This window comes from Hylobates moloch, unplaced genomic scaffold (genome assembly GCF_009828535.3).
Source record: "Hylobates moloch isolate HMO894 unplaced genomic scaffold, HMol_V3 SCAFFOLD_27, whole genome shotgun sequence".
NCBI classification, from domain to species: Eukaryota; Metazoa; Chordata; class Mammalia; order Primates; family Hylobatidae; genus Hylobates; species Hylobates moloch.
The window spans coordinates 3,716,720-3,731,143 of NW_026652302.1; the positions used below are offsets into that span (position 1 = coordinate 3,716,720).

The 14,424-nt window shown below is 38.3% G+C and overlaps 1 protein-coding gene and 1 pseudogene across 4 annotated transcripts in view; both read left to right on the forward strand.

Moving 5' to 3' along the window:
* LOC116463091 (laforin) overlaps window positions 1–14,424 on the forward strand; it is a 358,522-nt gene that overhangs the window by 222,353 nt on the left and 121,745 nt on the right. The gene's annotated exons all lie outside the window — the stretch shown is intronic.
* On the forward strand, window positions 1,567–4,041 carry LOC116463090 (zinc finger protein 131-like; annotated as a pseudogene).

A 14,424-nucleotide genomic window follows, 5' to 3' on the forward strand; every position in this document is an offset into this window, starting at 1 on the left:
AATTTTACCATCCCTTCATGTTAAAAGCTCTTAATAAACTAGGTATTGAAAGAACATACCTCAAAATAACAAGAGCCATATATGACAAACCCACAGCTAACATCACACCGAATGGACAAAAGCTATAAGCACTCACCTTGAAAACAGGCACAAGGCAAGGATGACCTCTCTCACCACTCCTATTCAACATTGTATTGGAAGTTCTGGCCAGAGCAATCAATCAAGAGAAAGAAATAAAGGGCATTCAAATAGGAGGAGAGGAAGTCAAACTATCTCTGTTTGCAGATGACATGATCCTATATCTAGAAAATTCCATCATATCAGCCCAAAAGCTTCTTAAGTTGATAAGCAACTACAGCAAAGTCTCAGGATACAGAATCAATTTGTAAAAATTGCTACCTTTCCAATACACCAACAACAGTTAAGCTGAGAGCCAAATCACAAACAAATCCCATCACAATTACAGCTAACAAGGGAAGTGAAAGATCTCTACAAGAAGAGCTACAAAGCACTGCTCAAAGAAATTAGTGGTACTGTGGCCACCCAGGTGTCCAACTGAGCACACCTGCACCAGCAAGGCCTGAGAAGAGGGAGAACCCCGGCTCTTGTGGGGAAATGGAGGGGTAGGGAAGGGTGTGGGGTACATTATGCCCTGAGAAGGGAAAGCAAGGAATGAGAGGCTTTGAGGAGGGGAAGTGATAGGGACAGGAGGCAGAGAAATTCTGGGTAGAAAAGGATGGGTCCCTGGTGAGGGTCCCACCCTCAAGCCTGGAACAGCAGCCCAAAGTGAAAACATGCATTCCTGTTTTCCTGAACAAATGTTGCCTTTTCCAAAACCACCCATGGCCTGCCCTGCCCCCAATCCTGTGCCCATAAAATCCCCCAGCTCCACCAGCAGAGAGAGTGGAGAAGAGGAGAAGCAGCTGGATATCAGAGACTATGGTTTGACATTAGAGAGAAGCAGCTTGACTTCAGAGGGATGGCTTGACAGCCATCAGACTGCTTCAGAGAAGAGTCCGGTCCTCCCTGGAAAATCACCTTCTCACTCCATTCCCTTTTCACTTCACCTTCCCTCTGAGAGCCACTTTCATCAGCAATAAAATCCTCTGCATTCACCTTCCTTCAATTTGCTCGTGTGACCCAATTTTTCCTGGATGCCAAACAAGAGCTCAGGTGCCACGGGTGTGGATGAAGGCTGTCACAATGACCCTCTGCCCTTGCTGGTGGAGAGCAACCACCTCATGTGAAAAGGCAGAGGCCCCACTGAGCTGTTAAGCTATCTGTGGATGGCAAAGCTAAAAGAGCACTGTAACACATGCCCTCAGGGGCTTTGGGGGTGGCAGGTACGCCACCCTAGATGGTACTGTGGGGCCGCACAGAATTTTGCTCCTGTGCCAGCACTCAAAAGCACTCACCCCAGCTCCTGCACCTGCTCACCTACATGCTTCCTCCTCAGAGGGGTTGAGCGCAGCGGGTTCGAGTGAGTGAAGTTTGTCCTAGCCGGTGCCAAAGCAGCCAGCTAGCCCCAGGACCCACACTCCAGTTCCTGCCTGTAAAAAGGCCAGGGAAAATTTCCTGCTTCAGAAGGAGGACAGACCATGAACTAGGGCAACCTGATGGCCATGGAGGTTGAAGAGAGGATGAAATGTTTTCAAAAGTTTCCTGAACATTCTAAGATGATCCTCGACTGACTGAATAAACAGCAAGATCAGGACTGGTTTACTGACATAATCCTGATTGTCAACAGACACCATTTTAAGGCTCACGAGGCTCTTTTGGCTGCTTGCAGTAAGTTCTTCTATGAATTATTTCAATTTACCCAGGAACCTTTGGTGGAGATAGAAGGTGTTGGTAAAATGACCTTTTGTAATTTAATTCAGTTCACATATACAGCAAAATAATTGATACAGGAGAAGAAGAAGCCAATGATGTATGGAAAGCAGCAGAGTTCTACAAATGCTAGAAGTTATTGATAGGGATAGGAGGCAGGGAAATTCTGGGCAAAGGAGGGCATGTCCCTGGCAAGGGTCCCACATTCAAGCCTGGGACAGCAACCCAAAGTGAGAGCATGCCTTCCTGTTTTCCCACTCGAATGTCATTTCCAAAGCCAAGCATGACCTGCCCCAACCCCATCCTGTGCCTATAAAAACCCCAGGCTCCATTGGCAGAGAGCAGAGAAGAAAAGAAGCAGCTGGACATCAGAGACTGGTTTGACATCAGAGAGAAGCAGCTTGACTTCAAAGGGATGGCTTGATGGTGTTGCTTTAGAGAGGAGTCCAGCCGAGGTTGGAGGGTCCTGCCAGGGATGGAGTCCACAGGGCCCGCATAGAGTTTTGCTCCTGCCAGCACCCAAAAGCACTTGCCCTGACTCCTGCGCCCGCTCACCTGCATGCTCCCTCCTGTGGTGGGTTGAGTGCAACGGGTTCCAATGAGTAGAATTTGCCTCAGCTGGTGCCGAAGTGGCCGGCTAGCCCCAGCACCTGCACACCAGTTCCTACCCATGAAGGGGTCAGGGAAAATTTCCTGCTTCATTATGAAAGCCCTTGAAGTCAGGAACAAAGAAAACTCAGCTCCATTAGAGGAAAATACCACAGGAAAAAAAGTGGCCAAATAAAAGGAAGATTGCAGCAACTTCAAATGTTATCACAGAATCATTGCCATCTGCAGAATCAGAACCTGTTGAAATTGAGGTAGAGATTGCTGAAGGCACAATTGAAGTGAAGATGAAGGCATCAAAACATTAGAGGAAGTGGATTCTGCCAAGCATCCATAAAGTACACACAGAACACAAGTTCCTCTAATGATTCTGCTCTAGCACTGTTGGCAGATATTACCAGCAAATATCAAGGTGACAGAAAAGGGCAGATTAAAGAAGAAGATGGCCATGCATCTGACCCTACAAGCATACAAGCAGAAAGTATTGAAACTGTGGAACGTCAGTTATCACAAGGACTTGTTCCATTGTGAGAAATGTAATGGTTCATTTAAATCGTTTTATCATTTGAAGGAACGCATGAAATCACACTCTACTGAGAGTTTCAAGTGTGAAATATGCAATGAAAGGTATCTTTGGAAGAGCACATGGAAACAGCACCTAAATTGTTACCATCTTGAAGAAGGTGGAGTCACTAAGAAGCAAAGAACTGGGAAGAAAGTTTATGTATGTCAGTACTGTGAGAAGCAGTTTGACTGTTCTGGACATTTTAAAGAACATCTTAGAAAACATACAGGTGAAAAACCTTTTGAATGTCCAAATTGTCATGAAATATTTGCTAGAAATAGCACCCTCAAATGTCACCTCACTGCATGCCAAACTGGAGTAGATGCAAAAAAGGAAGAAAGAAGCTCCATAAATGCCATGTCTGTAACAGTGTGTTTAACAGCTGGGACCAGTTCAAAGATCACTTGGTAATACACACTGGATATAAACCCAACCATTGTTCTTTATGTGACTTGTGGTTTATGCAAGGAAGTAAATTAATGAGGCATCTCAGTGACACTATTTCAGAGCGTCTAGTAATGGAAGAAGTTCTTTCAGTAGAAACGTGTGCAAACTGAACCTGTGACATCAACGACTATTATAGAACAAATTGGGAAGGTGCGTGTGCTACCATTGCTTCAGGTCCAGGTGGATTCAGCACAAGTGACTGTGGAACACGTCCATCCAGATCTGCTCCAGGACAGCCAGGTACTTTGTTCACACATGAGTGTGCTTCCAGAGTAGGGCCAAATAAGTTATCTAGAAGTGGGTCGAATTCAGAATGAAGAAGGTACTGCCAAGTACATGTAGAGAAGCTTCACTTTGAATGGATAAATCAGATGCCAGTGGAAGTACAAGCTCAACTTCTAGAAGCAGACTTGGACCATGTGACCCCAGAAATCTATGAACCGAGAGGAGAGACAACCTAGCCAAGCAGATGCTGCTGAGGCTGCCAGGGAAGATCATGAAGATGCTGAGGATTAGAGAGCAAGCCAACAGTGGATTCTGAAGCTGAAAAGGCAGAGAATGAGGACAGAACTGCTATGCTCGTTTTAGAATAAAATTACACATGAATATATTTTTAAATTTACTTGTTGGGTTTTTGAATGGATTATGGGCAGTATGACTGTCCTTAAGCTAACAGACAAGTGGACCAAAGTTAAGCTATTTGTTGTTGTGCTGAATTGTTTTTGCTGAAACAAATTGATTCCTCTCCCCTGGCTCAGTGCCACAGAGGAGGGATCTGTTCCCTAAATTAAGGGGAGTTTTGAGAAGTACATTTCTGGAAACTTAAGTGGATTATATTCTTATTACAAGGTTGCATATGACTGTATCTATTTTCATTGTGGTAAAAATTCTCCCTCTTCTCTTTCCCAGGTCATGTTCTTCCTCAAATTTCTTTCATATTATAAAATCAAACTTAAATTATTAGAATACAAGTTTATTCTAATACATGTTAGAAAATCGAATATATAGGAAACACAAGGCTGCATGATGAACATTGCATTGTTACTGTGCAGTTAAATTTTGGCTTTCTTTAGTTTGAACAAACGTTGTGGTCTACCCCAGTACTCACAGATGCCATCTCTGCAACAGAGAGAGGAGTGGTGGCAAAATTTTGAGAATGTTAAGAAAAAAAAGTCCACACCCATGTGCCATTTCAAAACCAGCTAAACTTCTGTAAAGCATCTGTTTCTTTCAAAGTCTGTGTTGTAAGGAGCAATGCAGCCAATGCTATAGTACTTTATATTTTTGCTTATAATAACAACCATGAGTTATTTTTCGCTTAAGTTAGGTTGAGAAATTTTATTTAGTGGCAGCCGAAATGCCAATTTCAATTGGGAAAATTTATTTACCTCTGTGGTAAATTTTATTTTGATTGAAAGTTGCACTAGTATTTTACTACCAGATGAAAAAAAGATGAGCATCATTTAAAAATTAATGTATTTAAAATAAAGTACAGGGAAAAACATGTATATAATTATCAGGCTTTTTTTTGATGGAATCTTTTCCCCCAATCCTTAATGTAAATATCTTGTGCTATAACTTTTAAAGCCATATAAATAAGAGTGCTAAACTGTGGGCTTTTTAAAAAATAAATGTGTAAATATTTTTAATCAGTATTACTTGGAAAATAAAGTATCTCTCTCTCTCTCTCTCTCTCTCTCTCTCACACACACACACACACACACACACACACACACACACACACACACACACAAATTAGAGATGACACAAACGAATGGGAAAACATTCCATACTCATGGGTAGGAAGAATCTTGATTGTTAAAATGGCCATACAGCCCAAAGCAATTCATAGCTTCAATGCTGTTCCTATCGAACTACCATTGACATTCTTCACAGAAGTAGAAAAAATATTTTAAAATTCATATGGAACCTAAAAAGAGCTTGAATATCCAAGGCAATCCTAACTAAAAAGAACAAAGCTGGAGGCATCACACTACCAGGCTTCAAACTATATCGTGCTGCTACAGTAACCAAACAGCATGGTACTGGTACAAGAATGGTCACCTAGACCAATGGAACAGAATAGAGAACCCAGAAATAAGACCACAGACCTACAACTATCTGATATTTAACAAACCATTCAAGAACAAGCAATGGGGAAAGAAGTCCCTATTCAATAAATGGTGCTGCGATAACTGGCTAGCCGTAAGCAGAAAAGTAAAACTGGACCCCTTCCTTAAACCATATACAAAAATTAACTCAAGATGGATTAAAGACTTACATATAAAACCCAAAACTATAAAAACCCTGGAAGACAACCTAGACAATGCCATTTAGGACATACACATGTCCAAAGATTTTATGATGAAGACACCAAAAACAATTGCAATGAAAGCAAAAATTGACAAATGGAATGTAACTAAACTAGAGAGCTTCTGCACAGCCAAAGAAACTATCAACAGAGTAAACAGACAACCTACAGAATGGGAGAAAATTTTTGCAAACTATGCATCTGAAAAAAGTCTAATATCTAGCATCTATAAGGAACTTAAATAAATTTACAAGAAACAAAAAGAACATGAACAGACACTTTTCAAAAGAAGACATACATGCGGCCAAGAAGCATATTAAAAGAAGCTCAACATGACTGATCATCAGAGAAATGCAAATCAAAACTACCATGTGATACCATCTCACACCAGTCAGAATGACAATTATTAAAAAGTGAAAAAATAACAGATGCTGGCGAGGTTGCAGAGAAAAGAGAATGCTTATACACTGTTGGTGAGAGTGTAAGTTAGTTCAACCATTGTGGATGACAGTGTGGCGATTCCTCAAAGACCTAAAGACAGAAATACCATTCTACTCAGCAATCCCACTACTGGGTATGTATACAAAGGAACATATGATCCATATGTTGTAAATACACATGCACACATATGTTCATTGTAGCAATATTCACAATAGCAAAGATATGGAATCAACCTAAATGCCCATCAAGGTTAGACTAGATAAAGAAAATGTGGTACATATACCCCATGGAATACTATGCAGCCATAAAAAAGCATAAGATCATATCCTTTGCAGGGGCATGGATGCAGCTAGATGCCATTATCCTTAGCAAACTAATGCATAAACAGAAAATCAAGTACAACATGTTCTCACTATGAGTGGGAGCTAAATGATGAGAACACATGGACACATAGAGGGGAACAACACACACTGGGGCTATTGGAGGGTGGAGGGTGAGAGGAGGGAGAGGATAAAAAACAACTAATGGATACTAGGCTTAATAAGAGGGTGATGAAATAATCTATAAAACAAATCCCGTGACACATGTTTACCTATATAACAAACCTGCGCATCCTGTACATGTACCCCTGAATTTAAAATAAAAGTTAAAAAATAAACTCTTATACATATGTAATGTATAATAGTATAATAGAATATTATTCAGCTTTAAAAAGGAGAGGATTCTTTCATTTGCCAGAACATGGATGAATCTAGAAGACTAAATCAGACACACAGAGAAAAATATTGCATGATTTTACTTATATGTACTATCTTAAAAAATAGGGTCAAATATATAAAGATAGCACATTGAACCACAATAAAACCTTGGTTAGCGGGTTTGGGGGAGAAAAAAGGGAGAAGTAGGTCAAAGGATACAAAGTAGAAACTATGTAGGATGAACAAGTCCCGAGATTAATGTAAAATATGATGACTCTAGTTAAAAACAGTGTATTGTATTAGGGATATTTGCTAAATAAGTAGATTATAGCTGCTCTTGTCATAGTGGAGGAAAAATAGCTAACTATTTGAAGGAAGAACATGTTAATATGGTCTGCTCTAGTAATGATTTTACTATATAAATGTATGTTATAACATCATGTTGTAGCCGTTAAATATGCATAATAACATTGACTTAAAAATAAAAATATTATGTTTAGAGGTGAGTATCCTTAGCACCTCCCACCTCAAGTACCTGAGAAGAGTCCTTCTGGGGTGACCTTCATCTGCAGCCTGCTACAGCTGGCAGCTTTAGCTTTACCTTTTGGGGCAACCCCTCTGGAAGGTTCTATTTGGAACTCTTAAGTATTGACAGCAGTTGCTGCCCTGGTCTACATACTAGTAGATGCCTAGAAACTCTCAGCCAAGCCATGGCTCACAGCATGAAATTTCTTGGCTTTGGTTTGGCTGTATCCTCACCCAAATCTCTTCTTGAATTGTAGCTTTCATAATTCCCACATGTGCTGGGAGGGACCTGGAGGGAGATAACTGAATCATGGGGGCAGTTTCCCCCATACTGTTCTCATGATAATGAGTAAGCCTCACAAGATCTGATGGTTTTATAAGGGGAAACCCCTTTTACTTGGTTCTCATTCTCTCTTGTCTGCCGCCATGTAAGATGTGCCTTTCGCCTTGCATCATGATTGCGAGGCTTCCCCAGCCACATGGAACTGTGAATCCATTAAACCTCTTTTTCTCTATAAATTACCCAGTCTTGGGTATGTCTTTATCAGCATCATGAAAACAGAGTAATACATATTTTATCCCAACAATTTCTCTCATTGCAAGGGCAGAACATCCCTTTTTTGCCTTAAGGTTAACCCAGGCTTCCATGCTCTGAATTTCATCACTTATCCTCAGGGTAAGTGGACCAACACCTCACTCCATGTGACATGTAATCTTCTGTAGGTATTTTCAACCCCGTTTGCTTCCTTCCCTGCAGTTTGTAGTTCATTCACTTCTCTCTCTGAAGTGCTGCCTGAATGCTATCCTATCCCACCCCCTGCCAGTAAAGGCCAAGAGTTTCTGCTTTTTGTCTTCATGCTCTGGCTTCAAAACTCACTCCCACTCAATTACCCACCACTTCACTAGTGATCTCATGGAGCCTGAATCTGGTTTATAGTTATCAGAACATGTTGTAGAATAATATCTCAGTGGCATTTGATGTTACTAACTATGTCCTCTTTTGATACTTCTCTTTGATTTTCCATGACACTACTCTCACCTTGTTGCCCCTCCTCACTCTCACCATTCCTTCTGAGGCTTTATACATTTTTCTATTGCAATTTTATATACTGGCCCAAAATTGGATCTCAGGCAACTTTCCATTCTCAGGCTATAATGTGTGCTGGGGAACCCACTGCTTCATTGGTTTTGTGATAGTACCTCAGCATGTGGGAGAGAGCTGAAAGGGAATTTCTAGCCAATACCTCACTCCTCAATGTTTGTGTGTGTGTGTGTGTATATATATAAATGTCATTAATCAGACATCTGTACCTGAATACCAAAATAAAACAAAAACAATAAAAATAAAAACCAGAAACTCTTATGCCATATATTTAAGTAATTAATTATATGAAGTGTACTGCCTTAGTCCTTACCACTGGATATAGCCAAGCAGAATATAGGCAACCATGACTTGGGGATATTACAGAGAGGATCCAAATATTGAATGTTGAATAGATCTTCTTTAAGTTCTCATAAAACCTGAGATATGATGATTCAAATAACATGTATGTGGATATGGTAAATGCAGACGTTTTGTTTTCACATATTTGTTTTTATTAATCCTCTGAACAATCCAGTGATTTAAGTATTATGTCTGTCTTTTGCATGATTTAAAGGGATCCGGCAGTTAATATATTTGTCCTATAATTACATACAGGATGTAGATGGCAGAGCTGGGATTTGGAGATTATGTCTTTGACTCCAAACACTATACCTTTCACATACTAACAGATGATTCTTTGGTGTGTATATATGTTATTTCTTCAACAGGATTGTTATCTTTTTGGGGGTGGTGAACATGGATCTTCAAAACATTCTCCAGAATACCTAGTCCATCAAATAAGTGCACAGGCAGATCTAGGTTTCATGGGGACTAAAGCTCATAAAATACTTCTTTTAGAAAAAAAATAGAAAATCATGAGTATACCTTCTAAGGCTTTGTTTGACAGGGGTCAGTATATATAGGGGGCCTGAAACCAAAGCCTAACTAAATGTATCACAGGACTGAAAATTTGCTACCTAAACACAGTTGTCTGCATCCTAAATCATTACAGAAAAACAGCAGAAAATCTATTTACTATTCAGAATTACTAAAATAGAATTTTCGGCTGTTTCTGATCAGGGACATGATACTCTGATGGTTTCTGAATGAACCAGCCTATTCATCTAAAAGCTGAATTCTATCATTTAACAAGATAGATTTATATCTTTTTAAATTTTTGCATGGTGTTATAAGGTATAGCCCTGCTCATTAGAAAGATGTATTTGTTAGATTTATTAACTTCTTAATGCTTCTTCTCCATCTCAGACAGACTTTTAGAAACCCAAGTAGAGCTAGGGCTCGTGAGGCAAGCCTCCAGTGAGCAGAGGTCATTACTGAATGTGTGAGATACGTTGGCAACAAACTAGAGATGAAAGGCTTGATCATGGTGTTAGCTAAAATGGCACGACAGATAATTTGGGTACAAAACAAAGAAGTGATTAAGAAGCTAGTGTTTTCAAGACTATTGTGTGGAATTATGTGCTTGGGCATCCTTGTTTAACATCACAGCTTGTTCTTGACTAATTATGAAATTGCTTTCTCTTCTCTTGAGTTCTGATTCAAAGTCACCCTAAAGCATAGCAACAAATTTTATCTGTGGATGATTCACTTCCTCAACAGTATGAGGTTGTTCTAGTCATTACTTTTAGGTAAAAGAATAAATGAAATAATATCATCAATTATACTTTAGTCTTCAGGGACATGGTGGAATGATTATTTACCTCCTTAAATTCTAACCTCAAATATAAGAGGCTAAAAAACTTTGAGGAAGTTTCCAGCTTTGTTTTAAGCAGGGAGAAAACCAATCTAGCTATCTTTGCTCCAGAGAGGTATAGAAACTCATCCATTTATGATGACTAAAGATTAAGTGAGCTACCTGTGTTTGTTGAAAGCTGAGTAATGATGGAGGAATTCAAACATGGACTAGCTAGACACTTGGCTTATGTGCTACAGCTAACGTCAGGTAGAAGATTTAATTGAATGCTTGTCAAAGCTACTTTTAACTTTAGGAGGCAGGTTTAAATAATAAGGGCTATTTCATGCTAAAAGACACTGTTTTGATTTTTAAAAAATAAAAAAATAAAGAAGGAAACTTTGATGAACTTACATTTTCCCATTTGCTTTTCTCATTAACATCGTGTCAATACTGTACCAGTATACAGAAAATAAATTGATGAGGCCTATGTTAGCTGAGAGAATAATTGATCCTAAGGTGTGTGTCAAGACAACAAACAGTTTTATTTCTTTTGGAGCTGCATGCACAGCCAAGTACTCCATTCAGAAATTTCCTTTCATGCTTGCCCTTGAAGCTGTTCTTTAAGCTACAGAAAAAAAAAAAAAAAGAATAGTTATAATTTAAGACATAAATAATCAATGCAATGAAACAAAGAGTATGGCTGAGTGACAAATAGCCAAAAGTTGACTGTAGTTGTTAATGCTGATCTAAAACAAAGAGATTCATAAAGCAAAATGGGTTCTCATTGTATTTTCTATCATCTAGCTTCAGTAAATTTCTGCTTTAAGTAGCTGAATGTTGCCATTTTTTTCTGAACAAAGGCTTCTTTCCAAGTGCATGTGAGGTTTTCGTGCATTATGCTTACTAATGGCCCAGAGGTCCTCATTTTGTCCAAATAAAGATTACATAGAGTATCTTTTTCATTTTACACTAGCAGCAATTACTTTTATTTAAATAAATAGAGGCTCTTTATTGGTACCCATGGGCTGTGATCAAACATACCACCTTTTAACAGCCTTTATTGTCACCTACATGCTGTAATAAAAAGTAGATCAAGCAAGAAGAGCTCCATTTAAAAAATCGTCATATATTCCAAGCATTAACAGTGACAATTATATTCACTATGTAGAAGACATTTTTTACTTCATTGCAAACTATTGCATTTTTGCAACATAATTTCTTTTAAGCCTTAGTGTTAAAGTTGGAAAAAATTGCTGAGTGGCATTCTGTTAACTAACGATATAATTTATTATCATTACCACAACTAATAGTGCTACTGAAATCACAGTGAATCTGAAATTATCATTTGCAAATTCTGCACTGCTTTTATTTTTCAGGAGAAAATGTAAATGTGCACACAAAAAAACAGAAGAACTCTGTTAGTTGGATGTATATAGTTCCCCTGAGAGAAAGAGAATAAGAAACATGTTCATCAGTTTCTTATGATGCCTTTTTTTACAGGTAGTGTAGATTTTTCTATTGAGTCAGGCATAAGATTTGCTTCTAAGCATTTGTATGATTGACTTGGTGAATGACCATGGTTTGGTCCTTATGTATGTATTCATCCAAATATGTTGTTTATGGTCTCACTAAATTATCCTTAAAGAAACTAGAGCATAAGACTGATTTCAACCTAGGACTATATGTACACATTTTCTGTTAGAAAAATAATGGATCTTAATATTTTAGTAATGACAGTATGTATTAGTTATCATTTCTGTATAATAAATTATCACAAAACTTAGTGGCTTAAAATAACAACAAGTACTTATATCCCACAGTTTCAGCATGTCATGAATTTGAAAGTGGCTTGGCTGAGTAGTTCTGGGTCAGGGTCTTTCCTGAGATTGTAGTCAGGTCTTGGCCTGGGCTGCAGTTATCTGAAGACCTGACTGGGGCCAGATGATCCATTATCGAGGTGGCCCCTTATAGTTAACTGTAACAATTAGGCTACTAAATTAGCATCCCTGATAAGGAAAACCTAGCATTTAATAAGCTCATCAAGGGCAGCTACCAGTAATGCTTTCCCTGAAGCAACAATCTATTTTATCCTTGAAATAGTGTGATATTTAGAAACTGATCATTTTGGACCTCCCCTTCTGGCAGTATGGCAGAATAAATTTTCTGAAAATTCTCCAGTTTAAAAAACAAATAAACAAATGAAAAAATAAGCTTTTACTTTGGAACAAATATGCCTTTTAATTTATTTTTGGTTTAAAAGTAAAAAATAAAGGAAATCTTTGAGGGCATCCTTCTCCACTGTCCAAAGGATATAAAAGATTAGCGAACAAAAAGCAATCACAGAAAGCCCCAAGGTTGCCCTGAGGGCAATTGTTTTTTTCTAGTGCTACCATCCATTGGGAGATTAAATCCTGTGACAGTTTAAGGTGGAAATGCTGATACAGGAAATTCTTCATTAGTCCACACAACTTTAAGGGGCTAGATTGTTCCCAGCACACAAGTGCTCTTAACTTTCAACAGATGCAAATGCAAAGTTTCTTTGGCCCATGCAACCCCAGTTTAGACTCATAGGTTTTCCACATAAAAATATCCAATTATGAGCTCATTATTAAAGATCACCAAATAAACAAGGAAATAAGCTGCCATGTATAAGGGTTACCAGAAATAATTGCTAATACACTTAAACCCCAAAAGACTTAAGATTAGAATTACTCATAGTTGTAAAAGAGATATTTAAATAAATAGGAGGAAGTCATAAAAATAAGCAAATGATAATAAGCTATCAAATATTATCAGATACAATTGAAAAGGTTCATTTAATCAAAAGGTCTATCACTTTGGTATGTGTATGTCTCTAAGTAGCCTCAAGATATAGTAAGGAAAAAGGTAAATTGGACTTGATTTCACAAGTCAAACACTTTTGTACATCACAGGACATTGTGAAGAAATTGAAAAGATAACCTACAGAATGGGAGAAAATATTTGCAAATCATATTTCTAATAGGGAATTAATATTCAAGATATAAAAAGATCTCTTACAGCTTGTTAAGATTTGGGTTTGTGTTCCTACCCAAATCTCATGTCCAATTGTAATCCTCAATGTTGGAAGGGGGCCCTGGTGGGAGGTGATTGGATTGTGGGGGCAGATTTTCCCCTTGCTGTTCTTGTGATAGCTAATTCTCACAAGATCTGCTTGTTTAAAAGTGTGTACCACTTCCCCCTTCCCTTTCTTCCTCCTGCTCTGGCCATGTAAGATGTGCCTGCTTCCTCTTCTACCATGACTGAAAGTTTCCTAAGGCTTCCTCAGCCATGTTTCCTGTACAGCTTGTAGAACTATGAGTCAATTAAACCTCTTTTTTTTTAAATAAATTACCCAGTCTTAGGTAGTTATTTATAGCAGTGTGAACGAGTACACTACTGAAAAACAAAGAGACAGACAACCCAATTAAAAACTGGCAAACAATTTAATGGTACATTTCTTGAAAGAAGATATATGAATGGCTCATAGTCACATGAAAAGATGCTCAACAATACTAATCATTAGAAAATTGAGATACCACTTTGCAACTACTGGCATGGCTATAATTTTCTTTAAAAAAGAAAATAAAAAGTGTTGGCAAGGATGTGGAGGAATTGAAATCCTTGTATGTTGCTGGTGAGAATGTAAAATGGTGCAGCCTCCATGGAAAATAGTTGGTGGTCCTTCAAAACGCTAAACATGGGAGTGTCATATGACTCATCAAATCCACTGCTAGGTAGGTACCCAGAAGAATTGAAAACAGGGACTCAAACAGATATTTGTATGCCAATATTCATTGCAACATTATTTACAATAGCCAAAAGATGAAAACAAACCAGGTGTCTATCAACTTATGAAAAGGTAAACAAAATGTGGCATATAGAGCCATAAAAAGTAATAGAGTTCTGAAACATGCTACAACATGGATGAAACTTGAAAACATTGTGCTAAGGGAAATAAGTCTATCACAAAAGGACATATGTTGTATGATTCCATTTATATGAAATACCAGAATAGGCAAATTTGTACAGACATAAAGTAGATAAGAAGTTATGGGGACTGGGACAGAGGGGAGTATGTAGTTGTTGCTGATGGTCATAGAGTTTGTTTGGGGTGATAAAAAAATTTTGTAAAAAGATAGTGGTGATAGTTGCACAACATTGTGAATGCAGTTAATACCCTTGAATCATATATATATATAT